The 10,011-nt window shown below is 38.6% G+C and overlaps 1 long non-coding RNA gene across 4 annotated transcripts in view; it reads left to right on the top strand.

Moving 5' to 3' along the window:
* The first annotated feature begins 4,824 nt into the window (after window positions 1–4,824).
* LOC139627369 (uncharacterized) overlaps window positions 4,825–10,011 on the top strand; it is a 120,120-nt gene continuing 114,933 nt past the window's right edge. For 2 of the 4 annotated variants that reach the window (XR_011692561.1, XR_011692560.1), the window contains exon 1: window positions 4,825–5,274. This is a non-coding gene — a long non-coding RNA (uncharacterized lncRNA). The remainder of the gene's footprint in view (window positions 5,275–10,011) is intronic. The other 2 variants (XR_011692562.1, XR_011692559.1) reach the window with 2 other exon arrangements.

The following is a 10,011-nucleotide window of genomic DNA, read 5'->3' as shown; positions in this document are numbered from 1 at the left end:
CCAAACAGCCTTAAAGCTCTTGATTCATTTTGTTTTTGTGCACTGTTTGGTTGCACAGCACCGTTTTGTGCCTCTTTTTGAATACTGGATGATAATGTATACTAATACTGAATTGGTAATTAATCACTGCTGCATTTTTTTAGCCAGTCCTTTAGTTAAGGAAATGGTGTTGATGTAAACAATGGCAACAGCACAGAGGCTGGTTCCCCCAGCTGTGGTGCTACACTAGTGCCATCCAGTGGAATATGTAAGAGACTCCCCTGTTGCCAGGGAAGATAAACAGGTATTATGCCTCATAGTCAGTTTTAACCATGAAACTTATCAAGCTCTCCATGAAAAAAACATGCTGCAAAAAGAGCACTGAGTGAAGAGTGACACTTCATGGTGCGTATAATATGTACAGTAATAGCCTACCTCACATTGATAAACATAAACAAATCAGAAAAACATGTCTAAATCTCCGATGAAATACGTATATTATCATGATATGCAGTCCTAAATGTGAGAATTTTGCACAATTGTCAGTACAGTCTGTTTTCTGTCCCTGTTATGTGAATGGCAATCTAACATCCTACACAGGACAAGAGCGCCATCGTGTGGTCATCTCAGGGTGGAGCACAAAGCCAGCTGAAAGGTAATGTATGAGTCAATGTTTGAACTGAGATTACTAAGGTGAATATTTATTGTGCAGACACATGCAGATTCATTTTCCCCCATGAGCAATGATAATGGGGCCATTTGAAATTTATGCTGGGTGTATTTTGCACAAGTAGAGTCATCAATCAATTATGAAGATAAACAAAGCCAGATGTTGTTGAGGCATTATATTACATGATGTTGTATTTTGTTTTTCATTTCATTCTGTGGCACTGTGAAACAATGGAGGTTAGAAGGATTTAGTGAAAGCAGTCAGTTGGATAATTTACTTTGAGTTATATGAAAGGCACAGAGCATGTGGATTATTTCTCCTAAAATAAGTCAACTCATCAATTATTCATTATATCCCACTGCAGTAGTTTTATCTGGCACTGTGTGCTTTACTCTTTTCTACTCTATTCACTACTGTATAACCATACTTTTTCTCAGGCATATGATGGTAACAGAAATGTGTGTTGTTCAGTGTGAGGCCAATGTAGTAAATCAAATCTGTGGCAGCACCTTCCCTTAAGCGCAGCAATGTAACAAAAGTGGAGCAATATTTGAGTTGCTTTGCTCTGCTGCTATTTTGGCATCATCCAGCAGAGGAACACTGCACTAGGGTGGCTTTCCTGTCCCCAGGTAAGCTGTACATCATATTTTGTTTGCTGGGAAAGCCACCATTACTCTGAATTTGCTCCAATGGCACTGCAACAGTTAGCAACAGTGGGTCCAATATATTGGTTTCTCTGCACAGAGGACTGTGAAAGTGAACTACTATTGCTCTCCTCCACTGTCTAAATGCCCTTGAGCAAGGCACTTAGAAGACCTAGTCCGTGGTTAATGGTAGAATACAGTGGCTGTACTCAGCTATGGTATCTCTCGGTTTAAATATAAATAGCAAATGAAAAGGGTGTTGTTGAAAAAGAACAAGCAAAGTTCAAAACTTTCCTTGGATTGAAAAAAAAAATCTTCAAGAAATGTGTTGCAGGCAGCACAGTACACACACAGCAGGAGAGCTGGAGCCCTGCTGGCATGCTGAATCAACACTTTTGCTTTCAGAATGGTAGCTACATTATACCTGTGTACCTGTCAGTGTGCCATTTCCCATAAATAACTCCCATACACAAGTCCAACAAAAATCAAATCCACATTTTAGACACAGCAGCCAGTTGTGTATATGTGTATATGTGATATATGTGTGTATATGTGTACACACACATGTTACGTACTACTTACATACATACATACTACACAACTTATTACACAAGGAGCTTCATTAAAAACCTCAAATAACTGTATTGTTCTTCAAAAGCTTTGAAGTGCCATTTTATATAAGGACAAGCTTGCATTAAGGGATTTGTCAGTATTAAAAATGGCTTTTGAATGTAACTGTGCACATACAGTAAGCAGCTTTAGAAAGAGAAGGGTATGACTAAGAACATTTCATCTCAAAATACTTGCCTCCACCTTTACTCCATAGGAGGAATGCACTTCTAAAAGTTTTACATCTGTGTCATCCTCCTATTTTTAAAAAGTGCTGTAGTTGCACATACATTTCCCAGTCATATATTTCACCAAATGAAACATTGATGTTCCCTCTAAAGCCTCCATCCTTCTTACTACATGTTTCACAGACAATAGCACTTTGCCAGCAATTTGTTTCAGCTAAGATGTATGGTGTGATAAATATTTAAAATCAAATTTGGCAAAAAGACATAGATGGATGTGCCACCCCAGGCTGTCGAGGGAGCCACACATTGAAGTGCAGGGACGTCCCTGCAGAACTCTCTTATATCTACACAGATATACAGACACATAAGGACACACACAGACACACAAATACAGTACAGTACCTGTAGCTGTGCACATCTGCCAGACTTCTCACTATTACTTCTCTGTTGCACCAACATCTCCCTTCTTCCTGATTGTTTTTCTGTGCTGTGTGGAGGTGCTTGCATGATTGTGCGTCAGTGCATACATATGGCTGTTTGTGTGTTTGTGTATATGTGTATATGTGTATGCACACGAGAGCGAAAAAGGGAGTGATTGGTGACATGTCTAACAGAATAAATGCAGAGTATATATGAGCAAGGCAGAGTTGTTGGCATGATTGTGTCTGTTTGTGTGCATGCATCTGTGTGTGTGTGTGTGTGTGTGAGAGAGAGAGAGATGGTAGGTGATGGCAGAGTGGAGTAGGAGGGGGGCAAGAAAGCCTGGTGCATCAAGACTGTGTGAGGATGAGGCAGAATGTTGGTGTGTTTACTGTCCAAACACTCCCGCTGTGTCTGCAGAGACAGTTGTCGGCTCTTTTCCAAGGCTTAACTCCACTTGCATGACACCCCCCAAACCATCCCCCCACCCACACACACACACACACAAACACATATGTGCACACTGTTGATTTGTTTGAGTATGGGTTGAGAGAAATTAGTCAACAAGCAAACCCAAGTGAGTGACCCCATGCTGACTTAATGCACACTAAGTGAGGCAGGTATTTTATGGTGGCCACTAAGTTGAGTAACTACAAGCATAAGCCAAACAATTCAAACATTTTAAGCCTTGCAAACATTTCATTTCCATAAAATGTTTTCTCCTTTCAGAACACACTATAAATGAGTCTTGAATTAATAGGTCACACTCAATAGATGCTGGAGCAGCATTTATATTAAGGCTTTTTAGTTTAAATTTTTGGTGTCAAAGCTTTTGTACAACCATGACTTTAAATGTGCCCCAATGATGCATATAGTAAATATTGATTCTGTCATCCCGGCAGAGATGCGCGATCAGTGTATAGGTGAAGCCTGGTTGATGTATGACCATTGAAATGCTGCTCCATTCATCACCATTTAACAGTAAATACTCACTTTCCAGGCCTTGCCATCTGCTCTGTGATGACTAATAGCTTCAGTTTAGATTGCTGATAAAGGCACAGTGTAAATAATCTGCTTGGGAAGGGATGACGCTCCCTGTACTGTACCTGCTACGCCCCTGGAGCGGCTTTTGCAAACCATTAGAAAAAGTACATGGAAGTGCCCACTTTGGGAGTGGTTTGAAAAATATAGCCCTACTGCAGCCATTAATCAACTTACCTGTGCTGGACAAGCTTTGCCTTTATTAAAGTTGGCTGTGTGTTGGATTGTGAAGAATGTAGCATCTTCTTAGTTCGGTGAACATGTCAAACAATTTCTTTTGATGAATGCAATGTGGCTCACTAAAAGGAAGAGTATAAAATCTGCAATTTAAATTTACTAATTCAGTGCTTACTGTGGATTTATGGTTTACTGTGATGTATATATAAATAAATTATAATTCTAAAAATAATAGTAATAATTGATGTTTTTATACTTCACCAGTATAACTGGGAGAAAGACATCACAGTTTATTTTTTGTGTGTTTCTTGGACATTGTTCCCAGCAGCAGATACATGGCGCTACAAGGCCCAAACCTTATTTCACTGTTTCCTGGCAACAAGATGTTCCTGTGTAATTACAACAACAATGCTATGCCAACAATGTTATGCTATCAGAGTATCCCTCCAAAATGCATTGTATCTTTAGTAACAATACAACTCCACCTTAGGCATAAATTAACCAGGGACCCTGAAGTGTGACTGCGTTTCCAGCCTAAGTGACTCCATGAAAAACAGCCGACAGTAGCTGAGAACTGAAGAGGTGGTTTCAGAAAGTGTTGCACAGTGGTGTGGCCACAGGGTTTCCATTTTCTATTGCAGTTTGTCTCAAACACTTTGATGCAATTCGCACATCACAAAGTGTGCAGTTTTCAAAACAGCTCGTAATTTCCCCACACACATTATAATTTCTTATTGTGTTTGCACAAACTGCTATTGTGTCCACACATATTTCACTACTAACAACGTTTTGTCATTGTGTTGATGCATTTCTCATCTGACTCTAACAACTCATAAAAACTGTTTGTATGTTCATCAATCACAGTTACAGACCTCTAACTCACCTTGATACTGTCCTCCACAGTCAGTCCACAGTCAGTAAGGTTTTTATTTAAAAAAAAAACATTTGGTGTCTAAGTCCTAGAGCACTGGTGAAAGGGTATTATTCATTGGTGATAATGTTGAATTGATTGACTCTGCCTTAGACATGTGAACGTGTTTTTAATTCATTTAGTGGCTTTTGCACAGGTGACTTTTGACTGTTTTGAGAACTGCATTAAGAATTGTGTCTGATTTATGAATTGAAAAAAAAAGAAAAGACAAAAAAATGATCACTGACATGTTATTTAGAAATTTCTTTCTTTTTTCTTTTTTTTTTTTTTCCCGTTTTACCGTTTGCAATGACAGTAGATAAATGAGCATCATTGCTTTTATTCACCGCGACGAGGCAGCGAGAATGACGGGAAAAGAAGCAGAGGTGAAAGGTCAACACCTGAGGCGGAAAAAAAGCCTTGTTTGGAGAAAGTGTCGCTCTTCACAAAGTATTTTCCAGAGACGTAAAGGAGAACACAGCCGACAGAAATGGCCTTCAAAACTGACTAGAATTTACTGATACTGACACAGAAAAAGCTTTTTAATAGATTCACCTGTCGTCGAGAGAAGCACTGTGAAGACGACGATGGCGGATACTTGCTAACGCCGCTGCACCACCTGCATCACAGACTGAGGTAACGTTAGGTCCCCTGACAAATAACACTGTTTTAAACACACCTAGCTGAAGCCAGTGTTAGCCATTTTGCTATTTAGCTCGATAAAATTTGTTAATGCTACAGTAGGTGTACTGTTTACCTTGTCCAAAAGTTAGTTGGACGTTGGTTTCTTACAATTAAAGCCATAATAAATGACATTAATAATTATAATAATAATAATAGTAATAATAGCAGTAGAACTACAACTCGTGGTAGCTGTTTTACCCTCACTATGTTCTGTTTTTGTTGATGAAACATTCAGTTCGTGACTGTACTCTAGCATATATACAGGACTTTTCCATTGCATAGACATTTTGTCATGTCATTGCAGGAAAAGCGCAGGTGTAATTAATTATATTAATAATGGCTAAACTCCATTCAGGCCTTCCAGGTCCAAGGTCCTGCTATGACAACTCAAAAAGTCGTATGTGAAAAACGCCCTAAATTCAGTTTACAGTAGATGCAGCTATCTGACTAACTGGCTGATATAGATCTTTGTCACATGTCACAAGTTTGACAAACAGCATGCCCTTAAGTTTGAGATGCACTTTATACAGGAGGGCTCTTCAGTGTATCCATTGCTTTTAACCAGATAGCATGTGACTATGCTCACTAGACACAGCATATTTCTTCATCCTGACTTTCCAGGGACTGAGGCAGACTTTGTGTCACTGTAGGAAATTAGTGCCAGACACAGTTTCCATCCAACCCAGTGCTGACCTCCCAGAGTTTCATTTCAGAATATCACCTGGGTAATTTCCACTGTTTTGCCTGGTTTCTGTTTATGAACTTGTTCGTTATGGGTTTTGGATCTTACGCATTTTCCCCAATTTGGATTGGAAGATAGTGTAGTTCTCTAAAATGAAAATGTGTTTTGTATTATACAGCATTAATATAATTGATCCAAAAACAAAGTCCTTCAGCTGTCAAAGAGTTTTTATGGGTCGTTAACAGAGACCTGTTATAAAACATTGGACACATTTCCCCGTATATATACAATGGTTTGCCATCATGCTGGATGAGTGACAGTAAAGGGAGATTATAAAGTAAGATCATAATGTTCTCACATCTCTCTCTCTGATCTTTTCTTCCTTTTGTAGTAGAATTTGAACACCTTTAATAGCAATTAAATTTTTCCTAGGTTTTGTGGGGGAGGATGAGGCAATAACTTTGCAATCTCTCTTTTGTTGCCAATCCCCCGGTATAGCAGTGTATTGCTCCTGATCCTTTGTAACTGCTCTCCAGATATTCCTGATATGCCTGAAGTGACCTTCTGGGCACATTTTTTGTCCAACTATTAGCTTTTTAGAGGACAATATGAATGTGATTTAATATTAATGTAAAGACATAAACAAAACATGTTAATGTTTAAGGCCCCACTTGTCCCTCCAGTGTTAACAGAATAATCAGAAAATTACTAATATGTAACTGCTGTCTTGAGCTGAAACCAATGTTATGCAAGATTTGCAAAAAAATGTCTGTAATGATAATAATAAGATATATTTTTGAAAAATATTTTATATGCCATACTGTACTGTATGCTTTTGAGAGGGGTTTTTTGACCTATATATAAACTACCTACTACTATGAACTGTACTTGAGAATCTGATTTGTGGTCTGAGTTTGCTGACTAAGCAGTTATTTTAGTACACTTTATCCAGAATGGCAGTCATGTTTTTCTTTTTTCTTTTAACTAACATCCCACTTATTTTCAGCCAAGGAACTTCCTAAAGGTTCTTTGACAGCGCTAGCACACAAATGAGTACAGAGGAGGAGGAGAGGGAGGTGGAGTAGGAGGCAGGCAAGGGAGGTGGAAACAGTAGAAAGGAGCTTTTAAAGCAAGCTGAGCCACCAACTGCTCCTGCACATCTTTTCTCTTATCTTAATAAGTAATGAGGCTGCCACAGGCTGACAATGAAGTATTTTGAAAATAGTTCTAATGTATCGCTTTGAAAGGAGCGGCTGGGCATTGATGTATAGTGCAAACAGGCTTGGAAACAAGTGAAATATTAATGGGCTGTTTCCTAGGAGTTAATGTGGGATTTACCTGATTGCTTTGGTGAGAGACAGGGGCTGGGTGAAGGTGGTGGGATAGCAAGATGAGGATATGACTGAGAGACAAGTGTGAATTGAGGTGAAGTGGATGTGTGGAATTAGCTTTCAATAAACAAATTTCTAGCATAGAGCCAAATCAACATTTATCATTATAAGCCAACTTGTTGCTGCTGGTGTATTTGGCAGTGTTAGAAGAATCACATGAGGCAAATATCAAATAAAACAAACTTAAAACCGTAGAATTTACTATATACGCTATTGTTTCTGTTAAAATTAAACAAAGCTGCAGCTATTTTTACATCATTTCTGTTTATTATAACAAGTTTTACTTTAACTCTACAACCGGAATGAACATAACAATGCATCTCTTATCCTGTTGCTAATTAATCACCTGAGACTACTAGATTCACACTTTGTCAAACCAGCCTATCATATCTGGATACACCACAAGGGAGCAGCAGTGTAAAAGGAAGAGAGCTCAGCAGGTTGTTAAAATGTATCATAATACCAGTTGAGGACGACTCTAATATCTGTTTCTCTTTAGACCTTTAAGTGGAAATTTTCTATATAATAGACATGTCATGAAATGAATGTAAGACAAGTGGCAAAAAAGTCAAAAAATAAATGTGTAGGCAAAAAAACCTAGATTTTCAGGTTCACACCTTACGTTACAATAGCAGTCTTTTGAATCGATTTTACAATGTCACCAACAGTACAAGAACAGCAGAGAGACCCACCGTTCAAATAGTGTGGCATAAGCGTGAGCATACAGTAATAGTTTAAGTGCTTTGCCCAGGAGACGAGGCCTAAAACAACACTGACGCACAGAATTAAAAAGTTCCGTTTGAGAGCAGCGGTGGCATCCCAGAATGCCATTCAAGCACTGGAAAGGTCAATAGTTATAATAACTTTCGTTAGAGGAAAAAGAAAACTTGGCTGCACTATCACAAATTGCTTCCAGATTCGTTCTTTCTCTTGGAGCAAGTTATTATCAAAATTGAGTGCAGACACTGACACCATTTGAGCAGAATAAGACATTTGTCTTTGAAGTTTAGAATGAGTGGGTGCTCTCCTAAATCTGAAACATGGCCCTCATTCTTGTCAAGTTACCCACATCCTATTTGTTTCGTGTGTGAAATCAGTGCTCCTCTGGGATTTTATTGCACATGAGGTTAAGGAATGATTTTTGATTGACGGAAAATTGCCCAATATTTCAAACAAATGACCCAGTTTTTCTTCTGTACTCGTCTGTGGTTCCAGCACATGTTGCGAAGAAGAATGATGTTTTTTTGTAGAAGTCTATTTAGTGCCTCAGATTACTTTTTAGTGATTCATCAGCACCAGCTGTGACAGTGCTTTATTGTACTGACATTAGTATCAGTCCAACAATGATCACTATGGTGGATGGCAAATGTGTTATGAGTCATAATAATCCTGTTGCTTTCTTGGAAATTTAGACAATCATTTTTTAACCTACTTCTGTAGTTTTGACCAATGTGTGGGACATTGTAATACTATATTCCTGAAAGTTACTGTTGGAATTGTGGACACAAGTACTCTTCTGGAAACATTTGACAAAATCCAGTATGGAGAGTTCAATTTGGAAATAAAATTTGGAAGTATGAGATTAAGACCTGTTTTTATTCAGCAACAAACAACATTTGCTCCTCTTCATTTCACCAAAAGGTAGTTCTATAATGCAAAAAACTCAAAATACATGCTCCTTTTCACAGTTCAACTTGAATCATTCATTGTAATACTACAGTTTACAGTCTCTACAATGATAGTGATTAGTCTAGTGGTATGATAAACCTATAGGTACACATAGGCTAAAATTATGACAGTATGACCCAAAGAAACAAATAAACAGACAAACAAAAACTTCTTATAAAGGTTGGAGGGGCCCTCACTCCCCGCTGCTGTAAATCACTCACTGATTAGTTTCCCTGTGATGTTTCACAGTGTTTAGTACTTTAGATATCAACTCTCCAAGCAGGGTCTATTACTCAGGCTAAACTTCTCCGTTTAGAACCAGAGTGCTTCCACTGTGCGATTGCTCTTTCACGTTGTGATCGTTCTCTTTGTGACTGGAAGTGTAATGTGGGGTGTTAAGTAAGCCCTCCCCTACACTAGTGCTCCTGCTTTCAGCTAGTCTCAGAAAGACACACGGAGGTAGCTGCTTTTGACTGCATGATTTTCTCATCATTTCTGTCAATCATTGTAGCACACACAAAGAAAGCCTTCACCTCACAGTCAGCTTTTATGAGGCCTCACAATGTGGGTCTTTTCAGGCATATTTATTTTCATTTTATTTTTGGAAAAAATATCCTCAATTACAGTAAACTTCTATTTCATTGGCCCTAATCAAGCTTTACTTACTTACTCACGATAATATCCTGTCTGAAGGTCACATGTGCCCCCCCCCCCCCCTTTCACTCCTCACTCCTTACCACTGCTGCTTCAAATGAAAAGCAAATATTAATATTCGCTGGTGTTACTCTGGAATGTAAAATATGGGAGGCCCAGGGAGGTGTTATGCATTCCCCATTTAATGACACATTTACTTTCCTGTTCTGTGGGCAGTTTGTTTTTCTAATAACTCTTCATCTTCTTCTTCATTGTGCATAGGTTAGCATTCAGGCTACCTGTTCTTGTTTGCTT

This window comes from Trachinotus anak, unplaced genomic scaffold (assembly GCF_046630095.1).
Source record: "Trachinotus anak isolate AG129_WGS33_773 ecotype Australia unplaced genomic scaffold, CSIRO_AGI_Tana_v1 ptg000011l, whole genome shotgun sequence".
Classification (NCBI taxonomy): domain Eukaryota; kingdom Metazoa; phylum Chordata; class Actinopteri; order Carangiformes; family Carangidae; genus Trachinotus; species Trachinotus anak.
This window is presented reverse-complemented; position numbering and strand designations above follow the sequence as displayed.